The sequence below is a fragment of the Halichoerus grypus genome, chromosome 9 (assembly GCF_964656455.1).
Source record: "Halichoerus grypus chromosome 9, mHalGry1.hap1.1, whole genome shotgun sequence".
Classification (NCBI taxonomy): Eukaryota; Metazoa; Chordata; class Mammalia; order Carnivora; family Phocidae; genus Halichoerus; species Halichoerus grypus.
In genome coordinates, this window is record NC_135720.1 from 16,903,880 (window position 1) to 16,929,594 (window position 25,715).

At 37.5% G+C, this 25,715-nt stretch overlaps 1 protein-coding gene across 7 annotated transcripts in view; it reads right to left on the reverse strand.

The window, feature by feature from the left end:
• TAB2 (TGF-beta activated kinase 1 (MAP3K7) binding protein 2) overlaps positions 1 to 23,373 on the reverse strand; it is a 92,890-nt gene extending 69,517 nt beyond the window's left edge. For 3 of the 7 annotated variants that reach the window (XM_078054588.1, XM_036075042.2, XM_078054587.1), the window contains exon 1: positions 22,999 to 23,371. The gene's annotated coding sequence lies outside the window, so the exon portion shown is untranslated. Of the gene's footprint in view, positions 1 to 3,407; positions 3,554 to 22,998 lie in introns of those variants that run through there. The other 4 variants (XM_078054590.1, XM_078054591.1, XM_078054589.1 and 1 more) reach the window with 2 other exon arrangements.
• Positions 23,374 to 25,715: the final 2,342 nt, after the last annotated feature.

Genomic DNA, 25,715 nt, shown 5'->3' on the forward strand with positions numbered 1-25,715 from the left:
GTTCTACATTTATACATTGAATTCTACTTCATTACAGTATTATTCTGTTAATGTAATGGTAGTTTCTATCTGATAGTTTTATTAAGCATTTTTTGAACCAACTTTTGTGAGACTGGTGTATAATCTTTTACGCTCATATTTTATTATCATGTTATGCTGGCTTTGTAAAAAGAACTGGGAATCTTACCTTTTTTTCTCTACACTCTCAAATAGTTATCTAGGGCTTGAAGTTTTAAGAATTCAATGGTAAAACCTCCTGGGTCTGGTGCTTTTTGCAGGGAATAGTCCGTTACTAGTAAGACCATCATTTTCATCTATGGCTCCAGATCCTATCCCCCTTCGTTCACATCTTGAGGAAACCCACACCTTTCTTTTCAATCTCTCCCTTCAACCTATGAACATGTTTAAGTCTTAACCATCTTAAACATACATCCACGTATATACTCATACCACAAAGTATTTCCTTACCAGTTAAGTCTTGTCCAGCAAGTACTTATTCACAAAGCTATTTATGAAAATAGCTACTTTATTCAAGGCACTGAGGAAAGAGAATGAGCTGTAGTTCCTGCCCTCTGCCTCTTCCTCATCAACTGAGAAACACAAACATACAAAAAACTGCAATAGCAATGTAAGCAATGAATATGCTATGCTAGGCCATCTGTCTCTTACCATTCATGCCTTGCGAAACTTCTCTATTGAGTAGTTATACTATAGCTTCAATTTTGTTTTAATCTGCCTCCAAGTTTCCTCCCTTGATAATCGTTTTATTCAGATCATCAAATACAATAATCTTTTCAGGATCCTCATCCACCATTTTGCAGTAACTCCATGGAATATTTTAAGTTTTATTGGGTACTTTCTAATTCATCGTATCATTTGATCTTCATGAAAAACCACTGAGAAGGCTAGGTAATTATTCCTCTTACTCTGCAAGGTTCAGAAAATTAAGCAATATACTAATTATCAAAAACTTCAATCGGTGGCAGAGTGAGGGCCAGAAATGTATTTGTGGCTTTCTAATTTCTGGTCCAGAGTTCCCTCCTCTATGTTGTATTAACTTGATTGATTGATTACTAACTTGAATGATTACTGATCATTCTTCTCTTGAAAATTTTTTCTGGTCAACAGTGTACACATTCTCCTAGTTTCCTAGGATTGTTATTTCTAGGCTTCTTAACGTTTGTCAAAAGGATGCAGGTGCAGTGGGACACTCATCCTCGCTTGTCTTCCTCAGGCATCTCAGCTGCACTCACAGCAGAATCGAAGGACAGTATCCTTTAAGTTCTAGTTTAATCTTTCTCTTCTACTTGATGAAACCTAAACATTCAGAATCGTAGAGATTGACGTTGAAAGGAGCCTTATGTATTATCTAGTCCGACATCCTTATTTAATAAAAACACGAAGTTCGAATTATCTAAGTCAGTAGCAGAATCTGAATAAAGGCTGAAGACAAAATTTGCCTTTTTGAAACTATGAACCATAAAGTAAACGTATACATTTATATACAATAGATTTAAAGTAATTAAACTAATTTTAAGAGTAATTATTGAACCTTATTTCATTTTTGTTAGACTTCTGTCCCTATTTCTAAGAGATTTTACTTACATAACAATAATATGAGTCCATTTATCAAAGTAGATTTAAAAAAAAATCACAGAATGGCAATAGTTACAACCTACTCAATTCTATATATCCATGAATTATCTATATTCCAGATTTTTAAAGTGAACTGGGAATCAAAATCATACCTCTGCCTATGCTAATGCTTCCCTCCTAGTTGCGGTCATGACCCAGTCTACGAGGAAGAAAGATACCACTAGGCTGCTTGCTGCAGAGCATTTAGAACAGTGCCAGGCATGCGGAAAGCATTCAAACAAAACATGTCCGCTACCACCACTGCTGTAACAGTTACTACTACTGTATATAGACACATCATTAGAAACATGGCCATACCAATGATTCAACCACATGCGGTACAAGTACCTCACTCTACTTCTTTCGGTCTATTTTCCAGGTTTTGTTTTGGTGAGCAGGGCCACAACCCTTAAATATCTAGGAACCCCTCTTCAACCACTCTCAACCTTGAAGTACTTTCATGTCTCAACACCACAGTCATAGGTTGTGAAAATTAAGAGATCATTTTAAAAGGAAATTTTATATTCCACTTGTAAGCTTTGAATACTTGAAAAATAAAAGGGAAGTTTAAACTTAAACTCCTCACCAAAATAGTTTCCTTCTTTAACTTCCCATTTTTATCAGAAATAGTAATTCTCTTTTTAGCCTGAAAACTAGTCTAAATTCTTCTCCTGCCTTTCTATACCCCTCTTTCTTTCCAATCTTAACCATTTCATAATCAACATTCCTCAAAACACAACTCCTAAGACTCTCCTCACTGGATGTATTAGTCAATACAGTCTACAATCACTTCCATAGCTCTGAAATCTAAAAAGTTCTTAAAAGATTTTTTTCATGAAACTTCATGTCAAAACTCATCTGGACAGGGTGCCTGGCGTCGGAGGAACATGTGACTCTTGATCTCGGGGTTGTAAGTTTGAGCCCCAGGATGGGTGTGGAGATTACTTAAAATCTTAAAAAAACAAACAAACAACAAAACCTCATCTGGTAGTGGCAAAAAACCTGCTTTGAGCTGACTTGGGGCTACTTACAGGCTTTAGTTAGCCTACTGACTGTGACTATTTCCATGTTTCACTGCAGAAATATTAGTGTTTAATTACTGGGCGATGCCTCAGACCTTGCTGGGGGTGTTACAATAATATACAATATAAATACCATGTTTCCTTTCTAAAATCCAAAAAAATTTTGAATTCCAAAACACAAATGGCCTCGGGTTACAGATAAAGTATTGTGAACCTATACAGTATTATTCCAGGAATCCTGATTTAGGTACTCTATTCTTAACTTTGTTACTTTCACTTACTCCACTCCATGCATTTCAGCTCCCATGTTTACCACCAAGCCCTTTAAGTTCTTTCTTAATACCTCTTGGTATCGCCAATTCACCTCCACCTCTACCGCTACCCAATCATCCCACATCTAAATGACCAGACCCATAGCTTACCTCCCTGCCACCACAGTCTTCCTGCTTGACCTATCAAGTATAGTACAGCAGATTAAAAATGCTCCTATATAACCACTTTAATAAATATTTCACTCTTTGGCATAACAACTTAATAAACTGGAACAGACACATGAAGAGTATAAGGGTAACGAATGTGGGATTATAGACAAGTTTTTGTTACCTTGTAAACTTTATCAATAGCTGTAAAATAAAGAACTTTCTCTTTTTTAAACTTAATGAAATTAAAAAATTTTTCAAGTTAACTTGTATTTATTCTGTAATTAAAACAAACAAATGAAAAACTTAATTAGACTCCTTCTCTACTTACCATTTCAACTAAAACTCTTTGGTATGGTTTTCAAGGCCTTGTCCCATTTGGTTTCACTAGATCTGGTGTCACTGACCCCTTTGGCAGTCTGAAGAAGGCTACAGATATCCTCTCAGAATATTTTTAAATGCATTAAATACAGTATACAGGATTACAAAGAAAGTCAATTTTACTAAAAATATATATATATATATTTTTTTACTAAAAATATATTTTTAAAAAATATGGTTTTAAATGCATAAATGATTACAAAGAAAAGTAATTATACTGAAAATTACCAAGTTTCTTTTAAAACCTATATCTGTGATATGTTAATATATATGCTGCTTTATTAGCACTCAACAAAATAAAATCTAGCAGGTCTAATAACCATAATTTTGAAGTAGTAATCTACATAAACTATATTCAGAAATATCAACAATTATAAAGTAATATGAAAATATCTGTGCTTTACTATTAGTACATAGGCACTGCTAATACTACTGTGCTTTACTGCTTAAAATCCTAATACAGATCTTCCTTGAGTTATGATGGGGTTGCGTCCCAACCCACTGTAAACTGAAAACATTGTAAGTCAAAAATGCATCGAATGCACTTAACCTACGGAACATCACAGGTTAGCTTAGCCTACCTTGAATGTGCTCAGAACACTTACAAAAGGGCGAAATCATCTAATACAAAGCCTATTTTATAATAAAGTATTGAGTATCTCATGTAATTTATTGAATAGTGTACTGAATTGTGAAAAACAGAATGGCTGTTTGGGAGCAGAATGGTTTTGTAAGCATATTGGTGGTTCACCCTCATGATTTTGTGGCTGACTGGGGGCTGTGGGTCGCTGCCGCTGCCCAGCATACAAGAGTCCAGTACTGCATACTGCTAGCCAAGGAAAAGATCTAAATTCAAAATTTGAAGTATTATTTCTATTGAATGTGTATCTCATTTGCACCATCAGAAAGTTGAAAATTTTTAAGTTGAACCATTTTAAATAGGGACTATCAGTAGAAGGAAATGCTAAATTTCAGTTACAGGTTCCTGTTAGTGAAAACATAAAGGCGATTTTTTTTTTTCTCATCTAAACAGAGGGATTCCGTTAAATTCTATCCTCAGACCCCTTTAGTTTCATGGAGCCTGGAATAAAACTCATACTAAGTCCATCTACTTTCATTTCCCACTAGTCCTCACACCCATAGGAATCCTGTCAGGCTTGTCTGAACATGTTTAACCCAGCTTTCTTTCCTGATTACGCTATTGCCCTGGCTTAGAATGTCATTTCTCCATCTTGATGCTTATCAAAATCTTCACTACTCTCCAAAACCAATTCAAGATTCATCTCCTTCTTGAATTCTTTTGCTACTGCTTCAGCCCACATGGATCGCTCTATTCCTAGAATTCCCACTGCACCTGTGGGTCAACGCTTCACGATCCAACATTTTTCTCTTACAGTTTCACTTCTATGTCTCTTTATCTAGGTTATAAGATCCCTGGGGACATGGGATATGTCCTTGTAATAGGATATATCCTTGTAAGTAAGACACTGCTTACATATAATAAAGGCACATAGAATGTACTCAGTAAGGAGACTATTCTCAATAAATTGAGTATTAGATCATCTGTTTGAAAAATTTAAGTATACAAGAAAATACATCAAGGAGGCCAAAAATTCCACTAAGCAGCTAAAAGACAACATAAATTAAGTTTAATAGTTCACTTCAATCAAAACCTAGATACCCCTACTATATTAAAAACTCAGAAGCTTATTTACTAAGTAGTAATGAAGTCCAAGTCATAAATCAGGAAAGGAGTGCTAAAGTAGACATAAAACAATGATTTGTTTCAAAAATATTTGCTAAGCACCTACTACATGCCAGGCACTATTCCAGATTCCACAGATTCAATGGTAAAAAAACAAAGTATCTCACGTAGGAATTTACTGTTAGACCTTGGACTAGAACCTAGGGCTCCTGACTCTCATTCTGAAGCTCTGAAACAAAAAGCTACTTCTATCTTTCAGAACAGGTTAAGTGTGGAGCAAGGGGAATGTTCCCTATTTCAGAAGGTAGTGAATCATATAAAACATTATAAAGAAACATATTTAGAGCTATTAAATGTATACACAAACACATATGTAAGTAAAACTATGTAGTGTATATATAAGTAATATAAAAATCTCTGTACATAAAATCTATAAAAATATTTTGGGTTAAGTTTCAATTATCTTATGTAGCATATTTATTACCTAATGAAACCAGATGAGGTGTTACTCTACTCATTGATTAATGTTTTATTCACAAACACTTCATAAAGTTTTGTTTTTCTTCAAAGATCTCTACCAAGTTGACTCACTATTTCAAAAAATATAAAAACTTATGTACCAATATCCAAGAGGTTGGGTGGATGTGGGGTGAGGTGGTAGTAGTGATGGTGGTAAATATAATTCTAAGTAATTTTTTCATTGGAGGGAAGGGTCAAAAGATGAGGATAATGGGAATGTGGGTAGGAAACAAGGAATTGCTTTCCACACATTACAATTTCTCTTGTTGATTTTAACAAAAAGAAATTACTTTTCCTAAAGGGAAGTTCTTAGACCAATAGTAGTGGAATGCAGAGTGAGTGAGGGCGAAGGCTAGCAAGAGCCAGGTGCGGAAGGACTGGAACAAGTAAAACTAACAGGCTGACAGTGCCATGCTAGGCACCCAGAGTTATCCCGTCCAAAACTTAGCTCACTGCCTTCCATCCAATAATGTACCTCTATGTCAATTCTTAATAACAGAGCATGATTCTGAAGCTGGCAATTTCAGGGTCTTCAATTGTTTTCCTCCCTGTATACAATCAATAGCAAAGTTCCACTGATTACTCCCGCAAATATTTCTTGCATTCACCCCCCTCTCTATATCCGCAATGTCCTTGTTCAGGTGTCTGATACCTGGACAATCACAGTAACACAACAGTCTCTTATCTGATGGCTTATTCTATTCTTAGACCTTGCTAAGCTGTATTTCATAGTGGTAACAAACTTTCTAGCTCTTAAAACATAACTGGATTACTCACATTCCTCCCCAAGAGAGGTTAACAGGTTTTGCAGAATTAGACAGTATTGAGTTTCAGTAGAAGGTGGTGACACTGACCTAGGGAATTATGGAAAACGTGCTAACCAGGAAAAGAGACTTGAAGACCAAGAACTTACAACAAAAGAGTCAGAAGAGTTAGATAAAATTCAGGAAGGAGTGGGGTCAAGAAAGCCAAATGAAAATAAGCATAACAATAATGATTATAGAGTTTTAATATTTTTTTGATAATAATTTTTTGGGTAATTTATAATGTAAAAATTTTCTATAAACAGCTAACATTTATTAAGCACTTATTATTGCATCAACAATATCAGAGAAGCTTCTTCCTATAAACTTTATTAATTTGTTATGAACTAACATGACATATATATGTATATATAGATACATACATACATATATACACACATACATGTACAAACACACTATGGATCTGGAAATAAAATACATCACTGCAAAAATAAATATCCTCAGGGTACTTAAATCTGTATTGGAACAATAAAGGCTCAGGGTATTTTTGTCTTGTAAAGCTTAAAGGAATAAAAGTATATGAAAATGCTTTTGAAAGTATAATTACTACTGAAGAGAAAGTTGGCCTATAAATCTACCATCTACCTAGAAATGGGGAGAAGGACTAGTAAAAGACAGATTTTTTAAATGTGTGCAGGGAATTTCCTATGAGACATGCTACTTTGGGTTAAACTCTAAGCTCAGCCTACTGTTCGCAATGTGTGCCCCATTCAATACAAGAAGTCTGGGCCAAAATTGAGATGATTTTGCATAAATCCATTACCACAAGGAAAAGAAGAACAGATAATAATAGGCAAATTTGTGCCTCACTAACTTTAGTTAGTATTGTTGCTATGTGCATTCTGTAGGAGTATACTGAGGGGTATAACGTTCGTTTGAAAGCATCAACTCAAAATGTGGTACTCGGAAGAGACATATGACCATAACCCATACTCCGGAAACTCAAAAACTCATTTACTTTCAAAAGCAAGCAAGATTACTAGCTCTAAACTTTAGTCGTGTGTATGTGTGTTCACTTATTCATTCACAAATACTTACAGAAAGCTTAAGTGCCAAGACACTGTACTAATGCTGTAAAAACTTATATTTAGTGGGAGAAACTGAAAAGTAAACAGAATATTATAACACAATATGGTAAATCCTACAATAGAGGAACTAAAACAAAGTGCTAGAAATATATGTTATTGATAAGAAAATATTAAGTTAATTAGTTACAACAGAAAAGACTGTGACATTTAAGAAGTATTTTCTGAAATACCTTTGTATGAAGTAAACACATCTGAATGGAACTCAGAAGATCTGTCTTTTTACCAGTTCTGTAAATTGAGGCTCACCCTCTCCCTTTACTGATTTATTTTTGGGTCCAAGTCAGAAATCGAAGTCTCTTCCTTGCTAGCTATTTTGCATCCCTGTTTTCAATTTTTGTTTTTGATCTGTCTCTCTGGCTGTCCTGTTTTTACCTACAAGAGAAATATTGCCACAGAAAGCCTATAAGGCATTTAAATAATAGTGTCAAACCTTTTTCACAATACACATAGAAGTATTTCCTTTTATAAAGGTTCAGGACAAACCTCTGAAAATAAGTAAGACACATGTGTCTATACTGCTATTACAGTCATCTTCCTATCAAATAAGCATGGTTAAATACATCATTACAGGAAATAAATAGCCCAATCACATAATAATGTCAGATACACAACAGCAGGCTAATAAATAGAACCAATCCATATTGAAACTTGGTAAAAGTTCTTCATGTGGTAGGAAAATATGGCATTTTGCAAATAAACCTTAGATAACAGACAGTAAAAAGAAAAAGGTTACTGGTACAGTTTTTAATAAATATGACTATAAATTTCTCATACATCAACTCAATTGATAACTCTCAAATTTCTACTTCTAGCCTGGATCTCTTCCTGGAATTCTATTTTATATACCGAATCACTTACTTGATATTTACAAGTGTAATAGGCCTTTCAAGTTAATATGTCCAAAAACAAACTCTTACTGCCCAGCCCAAACCTGCTACTTCACTGTCTCCTCCAAGTCAGTAAACAGCAACTCCACAGTTTCAATTGCTTGGGCCAAAAATCTTAGGAGTCATCCTTGACTTCTCTTTTATGCCTCAGATCCAATTCATCACCAATTCCTGCCCACACAAGGTTTGAAACATATCCAAAATCTGACCTTTTCTCACCCTTTCCTGTTACTACCCTGGTCCAAGCCACTATCATCTTTCATTTGGACTACTGTAATAATTTCCAATATGGCTTCCCTGCTTATAACTTTGCCCCACTCCCACAGTTTATTGCACACAGCAGCCTCAGTGAATCTTTAGAAAAAGTTACCATCAGTTTAACAGTTTAATGAAGAAAAATATGATCCTATTAATTGATGTAGAAAGAGCACTTTATAAAATTCAATACCCAGTCATGATAAAAATTCTTGAAATAGAAAGGAAACTTTCTCAATCTGATAAACAGCATCCACAAAAAATCTACAGCTAACATATACTTAATGGTGAAAGACTGAATGCATTACCTCTAAGATCAGGCCAAGACAAGGTTGCCTGATCTCACTACTCCTATTAAACACAGTACTGGAAGTACTAGCCAGAGCAGTAAGACAAGAAAAGCAAATAAAAGGCACACAGATTGGAAAGAAGAAATAAAACTGTCTCTGTTCACAGACACATTAGAAAACCCATGGAATCTACAAAAAAAAAAACTTCTAAAATTGTTTAGTTTACCAAGGTCTAAGGAAACAAGGTCAACTAACAGAAATCAATGTTATAAACTAGCAACGAACAACTAGAAACCAAAATTAAAAACACTGTCATTTATAAATGCTCCAAAAAAATGTACATAGGTATAAGTCTAACAAAACATGTACAAGGTTTCAGGTTAACATGTCCAAAAACAAACTCTTGACTGCCCAGCCCAAACCTGCTACTTCACTGTCTCCTCCAATTCAGTAAACAGCGACTCCATAGTTCCAATTGCTTGGGCCAAAAATCTTAGGAGTCATCCTTGACTTCTCTTTTATGCCTACACAATGCTGAAATGAAAGAAATCAAAGACCACCTAGATGTAAGGATAGATATACTGTGTTCACAGATTGAAAGACTCAACAAAGTAAAAATGCAAATTTTCTTCAAATTGATCTATAGATTTAATGGAGTTCTGACCAAAATCCCAGGATTTTTGGCAAGATTTTTGTAAAATTTTATAAATTTTACATGGAAAGGAACTGGAATAGCTAAAAAAAATCTGAAGAAAGGCAAATTAAACTGAAGAAATTTTACCATCTGATTTTAAGACTTACTATATATAGTGACAGTAATCAAGATAATTACTGATGGAGGTACAGACACAAAAGATCAATGGAACGGAACAGAGAATCCAGAAATAGACCCTTACAAATACAACCATCTGATTTTTGACACAGGTACAAAAGCAATTCAATGGAGGAAGGATATAATTTTTCAACAAATGGTGTTGGAACAACCTGGACATCCATAGACAAAAATGAACCTGAATCTAAACTTCATCTGAGGGGTGCCTAAGTGGCTCAGTTGGTTTGGTTAAGCATCTGCCTTCGGCTCAGGTCATGACCCTGGGGTCCTGGGATCAAGTCCCACATTGGGCTCCCTGCTCAGCAGAGTCTCCTTCTCCCTCTGCCCTTCCCCCTCCCCCTGCTTGTGTGCTCTCTCTCTCAAATAAATAAAATCTTTTGTTAAAAACAAAATTCTTGAAGAAAAAAACCACATCTTAAATAAAAATTAAGTCAAAATGGGTCATAGATCTATATATCCAAAATGTAAAGGTTTCAGAAAACTTAGAGAAGAAAATTTGGGATCTAAGGTTAAGCAATGAGTTCTTAGCCTTGACAACAAATGCACAATCCACAAAAGGAAAAAGGATAAGTTTGACTTCATCAAGATTTAATTTTTTTTTGCTCTGCAAAGGCTAACCAAGAAGATTAAAAGATAAGCCACAGACCAGGAGAAAGTATTTACAAATCGTATACTTGACAAAGCATTTGTATCCAGAATATTTAAAGAACTTGCTAGATTAAACAAGAAGAAAAAAAAATCCCATTAAAATATGAGCAAAAGATGTAACAGACACTTTACTGCAGAGGATATATAGAGAGCAAAGCACATGAAAATATGTTCAAAATCATTTACCATTAAGGAGATGCAAATTGATGCTTTGATGAGCTGCCACTACAAACCTAGTAGAATTTCTGAAATAAAAAATACTGACAATACCAAATACTGATAAGGATGTGGAGAAACTGGATCTTTCATATATTGCTAATGGGAATGTAAAATGGTATAGCCACTGTGGAAAAGTGGCAGTTTCTTATAAAGGTAAACATGTATTTACCACACAACCCAGCAAATGCACTCCTGGGGACTTACTCTAGAGATGAAAACGTATTTTCACAAAAACCTGTAGAGTTTTATTTTTATAAACTAGAAACTCAAAAGTCCTTCTATCAATCAATGGTTAAACAAATTGTGGTAGATCCATACAATGGTATACTTCTTTGGCATTAAAATAGAATCAACTATTGATACACACATTAACTTGGATGGATCAAGAGCATAATGCTAAGTAAAAAAAAAAATCTCAAAAGATAATATAATGGATGATTCCATTTATACAACACTCTTGAAGCACCAAAATTATAGTGATTGAGAACAGATGAGTGGTTGCCAGGGGTTAAGGTTGGGGAAAAGGTATAACTATGTAAGGGTAACACAAAGGAGTTTCTTTATGGTGATGGAACAGTTCTAGTTCTATATCCTGACTGCGATGGCTACACGAATCTTACATATGATAAATGACATACAGCCATACATATACAACGTGAACAAATAAACATGTTCTAAAAAATGAGGGTAAAAAAGGCAAATAGATCATGTCTTAAAACCCTTCAGGGCTTCCTATCACATCCTGAATAAAATCTAACTCTTTATTACAATCTAAAGATACTACATGAAATACATCCTTGGATCTCATCTACCCTTCCCCTCTCTCTCAGCTCCAACTACGGTGGCCGCCTTGCTCTTGGAACATGGCAAGTATGCCCCCACCTAAAGGCCTCTGCACTTGCTATTGCCTCTCTTTGGAAAGCTCTTTCCCTTTATCACATCATCAGGTATCTACTCAAATGTCATCTAATCAGAGAAGTCTTCCCAGTCTTTCCCCAATAAAGTGATATCTTCCTTCTCTTTTCTCTCCATAGGAACCTTGAAACGAACAAAAAGAACTCAAATATGTTCCTCACCTGTTATTGCCCTGGTATGTTATTATGCTGGTAAACGACAGGCATTACACTATGCACTCAGGTACTCAAGCCAGGGCATGTGTGACCATTACCTTGTTTTAATTCACACTCAGTATTCTCTTCTCAAATTCATTACCTACTCCTCTCTTTAATCATTGCCTTAATTCATTAATCCAGTTCCTTATCCAAATACGTAGTTATAAGGCCTGCCCCTCCCTTCCAAGCCTGGCTCTTTTCTAAATATTCTGTACACTACAGCCAGAAATATCTTTTTAGAATGTTAATTTAAGCACTTGCCTTCCATCACTTTTAGACTAAGGCAAATCTACCTTACAGAGCATACGGTATTTTCATGCTCTGTCTTCTAATTTTCCACCTCATTTCCAAATAACACCTCACTAGTGCCTATGCATGGTGAAACTACTCAGTTACTAAAGGTGTGGGGACTTTCCTCCCTCCATCCTTCACACATGTTGTTTTCTCTGACAGAAATGGCCTCTCTTCTCCCAGCTCGTGTTCCTTGTCTGACATACGCTCAGATTAAGCATCACCTTTCCTATGAAGATTTCATTGTCGTATCCCTTTATCCGTCACTGAGTCAAACACTCCTCCCATAGACTCCTTAAGGGTTTTATGTTTAACACTACCACTGCATTTGTTACAGAACAGCCTATCAGCTTGTATACATGTCTACTGAAGGCAAGACCTCTATATCTTATTCATCTTTCCATCTCTGTCACCTAGCAAAGTATCTAGCACATAGCAGAAACTCAAAACTAACTCAAAACTATCGGATAAGTGAATTAGGTTGACTTATAAACAATGAAGAGATGAGACACAGTGGGAGAATGAGTCAGGCAAGATTCCCTGGGTCAGCCAACTATTCTGCACAGGTGTGTCACAGAAGGATCTGAAACAAATTCTGTGGAGTGTCTTTCTGTCTTTGATCACGTGACAGCCTATAAAAGTTGGAAGTACTAATCGTGTAGCTTGGTTTGGCTAAGATCACCAGTTCAATTTTCCCATGAACCAGCTACCTTCCTCAAAAGAGTACTTCTTGTTCCACTTGCAGACCTATAGGAATGGCTCTGAACAGCAATCCTGTAAATTCACGCCATTGTTCATGAGGGGAAAATCTCCTGAAGAGAATGAGGATGTCTCACTCAGGCTGACCAATTACTTCACCTACAAAAACCCTGAAAAAGAAAAAAAGAAAAAAACAAAAAACCCAAAAACCAAACCTCAAAGAAAGAAAGGAAGAAGGAAGGAAAAGGCAAGCTGGCAAGCTTAACCATACATGTGAATACATTTTCCTATGTAAAAAAGCAGAATTGTCCATGTGCAAATGGAAGTTTATTTTTCCATTTCCTTAGAAAATCATCATAAAGTGGCAAACAGTACTTAGTTAAGTACCATTTTGGTAAATGCTAGTTATAAGGTAAACAGCAAGTTGCTCTTAGTATCTGTATTTCCACCAACTTGTTTGACAATGATATCTTACGTTATCTCCTTAAGTACTTTTTCTCTTCAATTCTAGCAACGACTTAACTGTGATGCCTACATACATCTGCTTCAGTTCATGTTTATCAGGTCACTAATTGCAACTATACAACCTGTGCTCAATGGATTAAAATGGAACATACACTGTGTTCTGAATTCCTTTCAAAAAACAAGTGGTTTTTTTTGCCTATATTACTGTCTTCTCTAGAACTATTTTCTAGGGATGACTTAGCACCAGTAAAAACCTATGATCAGGAAATGCTAGTATGAGAGACAGAACCGCCCATAGAAAGTCGAGAATATGGAAGCAAGTGTCTTATCTTTATACCATAGATTTGAATGTAATTTTTAAAGGTAGACTTCTTCAATTTAAATTCTTATGGAATTATTGATCTGCTACCTGTAAGATGAACTCTGTTGCAAAGGGCAAAAAAGCAAAATTAATTTGCTGACCTAATTATTACTGGCATTAGGTGACCCACCTGAAAGGTTCTGAAAATGTTAAATTTTTAAAATAATGGTATTTGAGCAAAACAAAAATGGTCTTTGAGGAAAACAAAAAGTATATAAATAATCCTACACACTACATATTGACTTTGCTAAAAGAAGAACTATTTAGCTATAGAAACAATACTGAAAAGACCTATACTTCATAATCCTCTTTGCAATAATGTTATTTATCTAATGATTAATGGTTAGGTTTCCATTATTCTTTGTGCTTCTGGCTTTATTATACAAACTGCACAAAAACTACATGTGTGTAAGAGTAAAGTGTATTTATTACCTCTCGGGTTAGAGATTTCATATACACACTACAAAATGTTCTAAACATACTTTTTATTCATTCATTCATTCATTCATTCATACTGTTTAACTGTAACCACAGCAGTTGGATTTACATTTTAGTAATGTTATTTGTATTACTTATAATACCAGGAAAAGTTCTGAAGTTCACTGGGTGATTGATAAACAAATGGTATTTATTAATATGTTAAAATATTATTTATGCAGATAGCACTTAATACTAATTAGTAGAGCAAAATATTCTACAACATTCACATTAATTCACTCAATAGATTAAGATAAAAAACTTTTAGGAAAAATCAAAGCAAAAAGTCACAGTTAATCCAGTAATAAACATCGGGAAAATTAGCACTATATTCCTTTTGAACGTGAAATACAGACACAGAAGAGTATTATCAAAGTAACTAAAAAAAATATTAACTAGGAACTTAAAACAGAAAAGGTACAAAGATCATTTTACATAAAGTAGCATCAGTTTTATGGTATTATATTTAACCTCATATTTAAGGTGTTTTCAAATATGACCCATGCCAATTTTCTAATTAGAAAGAACTTAATTATGAGCACGGACTACTTTCAAATAGAAAATGTAGGCTTCTTCACAGGAAAGGGTAAGGAAAATACAAAGAAATCACATGTTTACTTTGTGATGAAAAATGATGATGCTTTGTTTATTTCATCCTTGGTCTAAAGAGTAACAGTAAATTAAACAGTAGAGAAATTATTTCCTTTTCATTCTATTTGTTGAGGAAAAATAAAGTAAGTACCCCCAAGGAAAAAACCTAACAAAGCAAAATTCCAAACGTGAAATTACTACCAATTATTTAAGCTATATGTCTAATGTAACTACAACAAGAATTTGCCTTGTTCTATTTGAAAGATTAATACTTCAAAAAATTAAACTTGACTAAACAGAAGGTGCTCAATATGAAGCTAACATGAAAAAGTTACAGGGAAGAAAAGCTACCTTGAAAAGCACAGGATATCATAGGATATATTTTGCATTTTGACTATTTATTGACGCCTACTAGGTTCCATGTCGGTACCGTACTAACATAAGAAATACAGATAATGTAGTTAAAACTACCATTCAAGACATGTATTAGTATACGTTATTTTTCTAAAGAAAAGTCCTAGGCTCAAAGAGTTTGAGTGATTAATCTAAGGCCGCATACTTATAGCCAGCAATACAACCCAACAGTTGAACTTGGGCTCATCTGACTTTAAAGCCCACGTCTTTTCTTATTAAGCTTCAGTGAACCTCACCATGGTAATCTTAAGATATTTAGTTAAAGGGGTAGAGATTGACAAGTTGACAAGTTAAGAGAGACCAACTCAAAATCAAAAGTAATATTTTCTTCAGTTGCTGACAGAATTAAAACTAAGTAAACTCCCCTCATCTCCTCTTTCTCCAGTTCATATCAGAATTACTGTTTTTGTTGATTTGTCTGACTAAGCAAAACTTGCCTGGTGTGAGACCCATGTTCTCTGCAAGGTCACGTTGCTGATTTCAAGTTTTTGTTTGTATTGGCAAGTATTTTCTCTCATTGATAGGGAATGGAAAATCATTCACCGAACTGCCATTGGCTCTACACTGATGAAACAGGCAGTATCTCCGGCCTGCCCAGCTGGCAAAATGACAAGAAGCAAACCTGTGACGTGCTCAGTTTTGCTAACACCTAAAAGGTTAACATTAAGATAGGCCAAAAGAAATTTTCCTTAATATAAGTGTTAAGAGTAAAACTTTAAGCTAAAACTCAAAATAATATTATCTATTAATTCAGATAGAAGTATGGTTAATAGGGCGCCTGGGTGGCTCAGTTGATTAAGCGACTGCCTTCGGCTCAGGTAATGATCCTGGAGTCCCTGGATCGAGTCCCGCATCGGGCTCCCTGCTCAGCAGGGAGTCTGCTTCTCCCTCTGACCCTCCCCCCTCTCATGTGCTCTCTCTCATTCTCTCTCTCTCAAATAAATAAATAAAATCTTTAAAAAAAAAAAAAAAGAAGTATGGTTAATAAACCAGGGAATAAGTAGAATTTAGTAATCAAAAGGACTCCTTCACACACTTTTTTTGGGGAGGGGGCAATAATTTGCTATCATTCTCCCAGAACCTGTCTTCTGCACCAGCCAAACAGGCAGGTTAAATGGTCCGAATTACCCCCCCAGAAATGTTCAAGACTTTCCTGGTAGCACTAATCTCTGTAATATATCTAGGAATGTGGCATTGCTTTGACTTACTGTTTTGGCAAGATTGGGTGGGGGGACCGGTTGCAGGCATCACACACTTTGATGGATTAATTCTTTTGAATAATTTATTAGTTACAACCAGCATTCATATATTTCCACCAAAATCTTTGTTAAATTCTACATTACTCTTGCTTCTCTCCTGTCTCTTTCTCTGCAGGACTTTCCCAACCTCTATTATTTGACTTCTGTGACTTATACTAGGACTGTTTTTGTTTTTCTTAAGTGAAACAACGATGCCACTTTCTTTAACAACACAATTAAAATACTATAAATTCTTACAATGCCCTCATCTATGTTCTCCGTTTCTGGATAAATCAGACTTTCTTTCTGAAGCCACTCAAACTGACACTCTGTAGGAATATTCCTTTTTAGTGGTAGGTTGTTACAGTTCAAAACAAGCAAACAAAAAACCACAAGAATATCGAAATACTCAATTGTATGTATTTCTATCTCATTTCTAAAACAGTATTGTAACACATCAAATTTGAATATAAAGCAATTTGCTCCTATATATCTTTGAAGAACATTTTTTAAAAAGCCAAGAAATATTTTATATAAATGACTGCATGTCTTAGAACTTGAGGAAATCTTAGGTTTTAAGAAAGCTAAAATTACTATTCATTAGGCAGAGGATAACTTGCCACAGAACAGGAAAAAGCTGGCTGATGCTAAGATTTAAATATGAAAAATGGTTACTGTTAAAGTAGGGTGGGGTGGGATGTTTTTTCTGTGAAAACACCAATATTCCCCACATCATAAGAATGTAACAACGTGACTGAGCCATTTAATTCATAAAGCCAGTATAATTCTATAGTTTCACTGAAAGTGCCTTAAAGAGAAAGATAAACTTGTCTTTTAACAGTTAAGGGCATATAATTATGCGTGAATTTTTTTTCTATTCTTTTTATAAACAGTGCTGTTCACTTTTTCACTTGAATGTGAACAACTTCAAAGGAATAGGTTAATAAATGCCAATCTAGCTGCAAATAACGGATTTCTTCCTTTCAATTTCTATGGTATTTTTCTAATTTTTGGTTAGATTAAAAAAAATGGCATTCAGGAGACCTTGCCTGACACCTCAGTCTCTGCTTAAACTAGAGATTCAAAGACTTAAGCCCAGTAGTCACTTTTCAAACTCAGAAGGGGCTTACCACCAAAATGAGTTGTGATACACAGAAAAACTAAGAACCATTCAACAATTAACACACAATATTTCTTGAGCTCTTAAGCAGAGACCAACCACCGAAGATATGGTGAAGTCAAGACTGAAATGAAAATAAGCCATGGTCTGTCCCTAAGAAGCTCAGTTAGTAATCTTCCAGAATAAAAATGAAAAACAAATACTTCAATTTGATTGGCTACTCTCCCCTCAAAAAAACTCATCAACAATTTGCACTTTTATCTTTGTAAAAGTTTTCCTTAATACTTTGTGAATTCTTTGGATTACCCCCTTCACACAACAAGAGAGTAATAAATAATGAAAAGAGCATTTATCGAATGCTTACAATATGCCAGGCTGTACTAAATGTTTCACAACTATTTGCATAAATTGGAATCTTAATACACTATTGTGTGTATTTGTCAAGATGCTGAGATCCAGCTCATCAACCTTAATAAGCTATGTCACAATGCTGTCACCAGAAAAACACTGTAGATTTACACCTGATATCACATTGACTAGGCAAGTGTACCAATTTCCCAGACAGTACTAGTGACTATAAGTTACAGGTGCATTTTAATTAACCTTATGCTATCAGACAAGAATGTTTTAGTTTAAGTGAAATATATATTAAACAATGACCCACAGTGTTAGGAGAGCTTCTTGGAAGGGTCACCAACTTTAACTATGTTTATTTGACAGAACTTTCTGAGAAGCGGTAAACAAAAATGTGACAACTTACCCAAGCCCTTCTATATAGCAGATAATTGATACAAAATGTATAATTTGTAATCACATCAATCTTATTGATATTACACTCCTTTTAGAGAGACGAAAACAAGTTCAGAGAGGCTACAAAATTGTAATCCTCTGCAAATCACAAAGCTAGTCAGTGGCAAAACCAGGATAGCGGACTCGATTTTCTATTGAGGGACAAAGCAGTTTTCTGAAGTACTAACAATAGGAAACTGCTATCATTGGAAACTATAACTCTAAAGTACAAACACAGTTGTGTTCCCAAGTTATAAAGTATATTCTTAAAGAAAAAACTTATGTAAGTTTTTGTTTTTGAAATCAAGGATAATATCAGTCAGTTCTGAAGACAGCAAATAAACAATGTCCATTCTCCAACCCACTTTTCTGTTCTTCTCCACGGTACTTTTTCATCCCAGACATACTACATTTTACTCATTTGTTTTTCACTACTAAATGTAAACAAAGGACAGAAATTTGGTCTATGTCAGTCACTGCTGCCATCTCCAACATCGCAAAGGTCCCTGGCACATAGTAAGTGCTCCATCAATATTTGTGAAGTGAATGAAAGCTTGGCACCCAGTAGGCATTTGGTACATATTAGTGTCTTTTTCTTTCCTTTACTATGAAAGAAACACTAAAAAGATATTAAGTTCTTGAAGGTCAAAAAAAAATTCATCGCTCCCTTGATAACCAAATTTTGAACTGAAACAGGTGATTAGAAATACAATAGATTAAAATTTTACATTAAAAATATTAAGAAGCAAATAGAAAAGACATTCAGCAATTTATCAAGCATCAAGAGATAAGGGGGGGGTCTACATAAATTGTATTTTGAAAAAATGCACTTTTAAGTGTCTAAGCTTTAATCTATTTTCATAGGTATGTTTTGTTGATATTAACATCTATGATTTTAGTTTGTGGCAATTCTGACTTGGATCTCCTGAAATATCAACTTGTCAGCTGACACTTTTTACTGTGCTTTTAACAGTAGCTCATTCCTTTTTTGAGGATTAAGAAATTAGAAACTAAGCATATTCTGTAAAGTGACTCAATAAAAATCAGAGTGAAAAGTGTAAATGAAATGCTTAAATTTAATGCTAGAAGGTCAGTAGTATTACTTGATATTAAACATTGTGTTTTGAGGAATGGAATATTTAGAAAACAAAGAAAAAGAAAGCCATTCTTAATCTATGACTCCATCAAGATCACAGTCAGGTTCAGTGGTCAACAAAAGAGAATGCTGAAAGTACAATACTAGCTACCCTAAGAGTACTTTCTCAGGTTTTTTAGCTTTCTGATTAAGCAAGTGTCCTTGATTTTAAAGGACCAGAATCATAAGAAATGAAATATTAAACTACTGTAAAGTGTTTTCAAAATATGAGCCAGAGGTAAATAATATGAACATACATACATTTAAATTTCACATAATTTCCTTACCACTTTGATACAGGTTTATTTCATTTTTTAATAAAGATTTTATTTATTTGTTTGTCAGAGAAAGAGAGAGAGCACAAGCAGGGGGAGCAGCAGGCAGAGGGAGAAGCGGGCTCCCTGCGGGATTCAACCCCAGGACCCTGGGATCATGACCTGAGCCACAGGCAGGCGCTTAACCAACTGAGCCACCCAGGCATCCCTTGACACAGAGGGCTTCAAATAAGATGACATACATATGGTCAGAGTCTTTCAAAAGATTCAGAGCAAATCTCCTTAGTACAGTTCAGCATGATCATTTCCCTATGCTTGGCAGCCACCACTACCCACATCTACATATTTCTAGCTACCTAAAACTGTTCATCTAATAATCCCTTTTCTTCTCCTCATTACTATTTTGCCCCAATCTTCACATTTGCCTCTGTAACTACCTCAAAATCCTTCTATTACAGATAGTCCCAATCTCAGATGGATCAAATAAAGATGACATAAGTGAAACAAAGGAGAAGTGCTACCACTGTTCTCTGGGTCATGGGAGGCTGGCCAGGTAGAGATATAACAGAATTGAAGCCTTTCTGAATTACAGTTTAATTTACAAACTTTACATATTGGAAAGATTATCAGATACTTTTTTCCAAACGATCTATAAAAGACAAAAATTCCCGCTTAAAGTTATGTTGATGATTGTTAAAAAAATAAACTTTTAGTCTTAATCAGTTTATGTATCTTAAAAAATGTTTAGAAAATTCAGACATCCCTCAAGGAATTTTTGGCATGAAATGTTTAGTTTCATGTAAATGATCTACATTATACCTATTTTTCAAAATGCAGTGTGTTCACAGATATATGTGTACATTTCATCCTGAACAGTATTTTGAGAAAAGAATTTTCCTTACAGAGAAAATGACAAATAGAATAAACTTTTATTTGTATCATGTTAAGACAATTACCCATGTTACTAATACTAACGAAGGAATACTCATTAACATAATTGGGGATCTGGTTAGTGTCTACCTAACTCTGCAGAGTTTAAAAGCCTCATTTCATTAGATGTCATAATTGTATGCAAGTCTTAAAACAATCCTTAGTTGAAGGCAAATCCTTCTTTCCACTAAAGAGAGGACCAAATATAGATGTTATTTCAATCAAACAGGATTGATTTAAGTCAAAATGTATTTTTCAGGAAACTGGTTATCAGATGAGACTCCCATCATTTACCTTTTTTTTTTTTTTTTAAAAGATTTTATTTATTTGACAGAGAACACAAGCAGGCAGAGTGGCAGGCAGAGGGAGAGGGAGAAGCAGACTCTCCACTGAGCAGGGAGCCTGATGCGGGACTTGATCCCAAGACCCTGGGATCATGACCTGAGCCAAGGCAGCCACTTAACCGACTGAGCTACCCAGGTGCCCCTTACCCACTTCGTAATGAGTTACAAAAGCACAGGCTCTACTACTTGACAGTTCACTAAAGAGGGGTGAATAACTGCAGTTCATCAGTGTCCTCTGAGAATATTTTTAAACTCAGAAAGTTATTCCATGTACCCAAGAGAAGAAATGAAATAATGGTGTATATTCAGTGAATGACTTACTCATCTAATGAACACATTCAACTTTCAGTTGATTCTTTAAAGATTTAAATCATAAGACCCTGTATTAGAAACTGATTAGATTAAAAAAAAAAAAAAACCCCAACAGAAGTTCTGAATCACTGGAATTTTTGTTCTATTTCCTGTTAACACACTGATGGTACCATCACTCAATATATTTGTTCCATACACGTTTTTAAATGCTTCAGGATCCCTTTTAAACTAACTTGGCCCTAATTTAATTTGTAGCTCATTTATCTGACAATTCCTTCCATTGTTTCTAATTTAAGTGCTCAGCCAAAACATACAATAAGATGAAAAGCATGTCTTCCTTTATTAGAAAATGCAATGCTTTCAAACTAAAGTTTCAAACTGCAGGGTTTATTAAAACCAATCACTATTTCACTGTCACAAAAAAAGGGTGCCAATACTCTGCTACTGTACGAAGAAAAGTGTGGCAACCAGTTAATACTGTAAAAACTGAAAGCAAAAATTCTATTCCATGCCCACCAAAATTCCCAGCCAAATCTGATATTGCATAATGAGCAACATTCTCTTCTGAGTGAGCTAAAGCACAGACCAGTTCCTTTTATAAAAAGTGAATCAACCTGACCCTAAAATTTGACACTTTACAAACTTACCTAAAACAGACAAAATGGATGCAAAATTATACTACCTCACTGTTGCCTCGAATAGGACCTTAGCGTTCAAGAACTTTCCAGTGAATAAAAAGCTCTTGAAAACAGCCTCGCACTGGGGACTGAATTTCATGAACTACTCAGAAACCCCTGTGAAGCTGCAAATTCCCTCCGCTCTCCTGGAAACCCCTCTTATCAGAAACATTTGAAGAATTTCTCCACAACAATTAAGCGGACTTGAAGAATGGAAACCTAACATCTCAAATATACTATATATGGAATGAAACGTGGCCAAACACATAAATACAAACTCACACGGTCTCTGAGACTTTGGTATACAACTCTGCCCGGGCAATCCGACAGCATCAGCAACAGAAAGATACACCTGTCACCTGTTCAGCAATATCCAGACCCTTTCAGCCTCCCTGCTACAACCACAATCTTAGGGTTGGAGGTCGTATGGACAGAACACTAGAATTATCCAGTGAAAACGAGGGGGCCACATAATCACAGCGGGGCTTGCTCCCCATTTCAAGAAGGCTGCAGAAAACCAACACTGCAAAGGGAACGAAGTTCTCCCCGCGTCCCCGCACAACTCTTTCAGTCTCTCCCCCCAACACCCTCGCTAAGTCATCTTTATCTGGACCACGGCTCCCCAAAAAGGAGTTTTCCTTTCCCCCACCCCCATCTCACACATGCCTGAGGGGCGGGCCGGGGGCACCGGTGCAGGCAGGGGCCCTCCCCACCCCCTGGCACCCTCCCCTACCCGGGGCTCTCCCCAGCTCCCGACTCCAATGAATGCCCCCCTCCCCCTACACACATACTCCCCGGAGCCCAGGCCCGGCCCGAGGCTCCCCACCCCCACCCCGTCGGGAGGACTTGGGGGGCCTCCCACTCTGCCTCGCCACTGGGGGAGGAAGGAGGCGGACGGAGGAAGAGTGAGAGGAAGAAGCGGACGCCCCGCAAGGGCCCTGCGAGTCAGCAGAGCCCCTTCCAGACGAAGGGGGGGGTGCGGGGAGCTGAGGGGAGAGCCGGGACTGGGGATCCCGCCGAGGCCCGGCAGTGCTGTCCGTTTACCCTTCGCCGCCGCCGCTTCCCCCTCCTCCTCCTCGGCCGCCGCCGCCGCCTCTCCCACTAGGGCAGCCGTCTCCACCGTCGCCGCTGCCGCCTCCACCACCACGGCTGCCGCCAGCGCCGCCGCCGCCTCCGATTCCACCCGGCAGGGGGGACACCTCAGCCCTCCCTCCCTCCCCGCTCAGCCCCTCCGATCGGCCGCCGCCGCCAACTCCCTCCGGCCGCTGCCGCCGCTGCTCGTGGCTGAGGGGGAGGGGAGGAGAGGGGGTCGGGCTGGGTCGCCCCGCCGGCGGCTGCTGCAGATCAAAAACGCTGGCTGGGTGGCGTCGCCGCTCCCCGCTCCTCGGCTCCGGCTCGCTCGGCCTCCCTACCTCCCTCTGCCCCCACCCCCCTCGCGCTCGCCTGCCCTCCCCCCACCCCCCCAGCTCTCGCTCGCTCTCGCCGCGGCTCCGCCAGCCCAGTGCAAATCAAAATACTGTCACACAATATGGCGGCACAGCCGCCGGCAAACACCGCGAGATCTGTGGCCACTGCTGAGGCGGCGGCTGTGACGAGGCCTCCCCCAGCCGGCCGGCGGTGGCGGCAGCGGCGGCGCGGGGATGCTCTTTCTCCGCCCTGCACCCCTCCCCCGACACTCGCAGACTCCACGCCCGCCTAGCGAAGGCCGGAGGGAGAACCCTGCTCCGCGACGCGAATTGGCGCTGGCCGCCGCCGGGGCAGTGCAAGAGGGGCCGCTGGCTCAAGGGGCTCGGGGAGGGCCCGGGATCCTACGTTTTTAAATCCCGACCTCCCATACTTTGGAGGGCTGTGTGTGTGTGTGTGTGTGTGTGTGCGCGGAGAAAGTGCAAATTCCCCCACTCCACGGGGGCCGGTAGCAGTTCGCGCTGAAAGGCGAAAGGAGCTCCAGTTCCGTCTGCACGGCCCGTCCGGAAGCGGGCGGCGGGACCGGCGCCCGCCGGGTGGGGGCCTTGTGCTCGGGGCCGCGGGCGCCCCGGCGCAACGGTCGCTCCGCGCCTCCCGTGGGCCCGGGCCGCCGGGGCAGCAGGTGGGCCCGCGGCGGAGGCGGCGTCCGGCCGCCGTGGGGCCGGGACACACCCCCTTGGAGCCCGGCGGCGCCGAGGCTGCCGGCTGACGGGGGTGAGTGGGGCCGGAGCCCCGAGTCTCTAGAGTATGTGGGAGAAGTCCTGGAAGCCTCGGCACTCCCACCGTCGAGACTCGAAAAGGGTCGGACTTTAAATTTTCTAGAGCGCTTAAAAAAAAAAAAAAATCTAAATGCTGCAAGGGTTTTGTTGTTTCGATTTTATTTTAATTGCACGTTCCTAGAAGTCCTAGAAGCAGAGCCAAAGACACTTTAACTTGGGGGGAGAAGGGGAGACTTGTTTCTATCTTCTTAAAGAAATATTTGTTTAATTTCCCCTGGGGGGGGGGGAACGTGTTTAACACTCAGACATTTCTCACAATGTAAAATATTTATTTAAAGATTCTAGTACTTTCATGGTGTCCAAAACACTACGGCATTTTTCTGTCCCTGTCCAAAATGTCCACATCCCTGCCAGTTTCTTCCTTGAAACAATTCTTACTTATTCCCCAGAAAAATCCTGAAGGACCATTTTTATTTTTGTTTCCAGAATGAGTGCTATAGCTGTAGTGAATTTTTTTTTTAATATTTTTTAAGAAGTACAGGTTTCTATACAGTTAAGGGACTTTTCCCAGTTCCTTTTTCCCCACTCATCATTTAAAAATACCTGTAATCTTGGAATAAAGAACCAACTCAAAACCTTTATCGTGTCAAAAGCCAAAAGTACTTGTTATTTACAATATCAGAATTCAAGTATTTTCTCTCCTGTTGATATCATTAAGAGATGTAGAAATAAAAAATGGAAATGCTATAGTTTTAATTTATTCACTGGTGGGTAATAAAAAATCACCAAACCTTGATACTTTTAGTAGTCCTGTCTGATGAATTATTTCCATACTTAATGTTAAAGTAATTGAATAAATGAGTTTAGAGAAATTGGATCTATTATTAAGTAAATTTCACTTGAAACCACTAAAAAGCACAAAGCCAACAACGTCTTGAAATAGTAGAATTGTGTGTTTTATACAAAAATATTTTTAGAAACTTATTTAATGAAATAAATGTGTATTTTAATAGAAACAGAATGCTTTATAAACTTATGAGTATGTTAGGTGTGAACATACATTGAAGAGCTTTAACCTGGGTCTAATTATGAGGAAGCATCAGACAAACCCCAAAAGAAGAAAGTTTTATAAAATAACTGGCCTGTATCCTTAAAACATTGTCAATGTCATAAAAGACAAAACAAAACAAGCCGCAGATTAAATGAAACTAAAGAAACATGGCAATTAAATGCAAAATGTGACCCCGAACTGGATCCTCTTCTGGAGCAGAAAATTGCTATAAAGGACATTATTGGGATAATTGGTGCAGTTGGAATATGGACTGCAGAGTAGATAAAACTACTGTATCAATGTTAAATTTCCTGAATATGGTATGTCCTAGAATATCCTTATTCCTAAGAAAACACACTGAAATATTAAAGGGTAAGTGGACATTATGTATGGGATTTTCTCCCAACTGGTTCAGAAAAAAGAAATTACACACAAACACACACATGCACACAGACACATCTCTCATGTCTTCCATACACATACACAGACAGATAATCTTTAAAAAAAAATTTAAAGATTGGTGAATC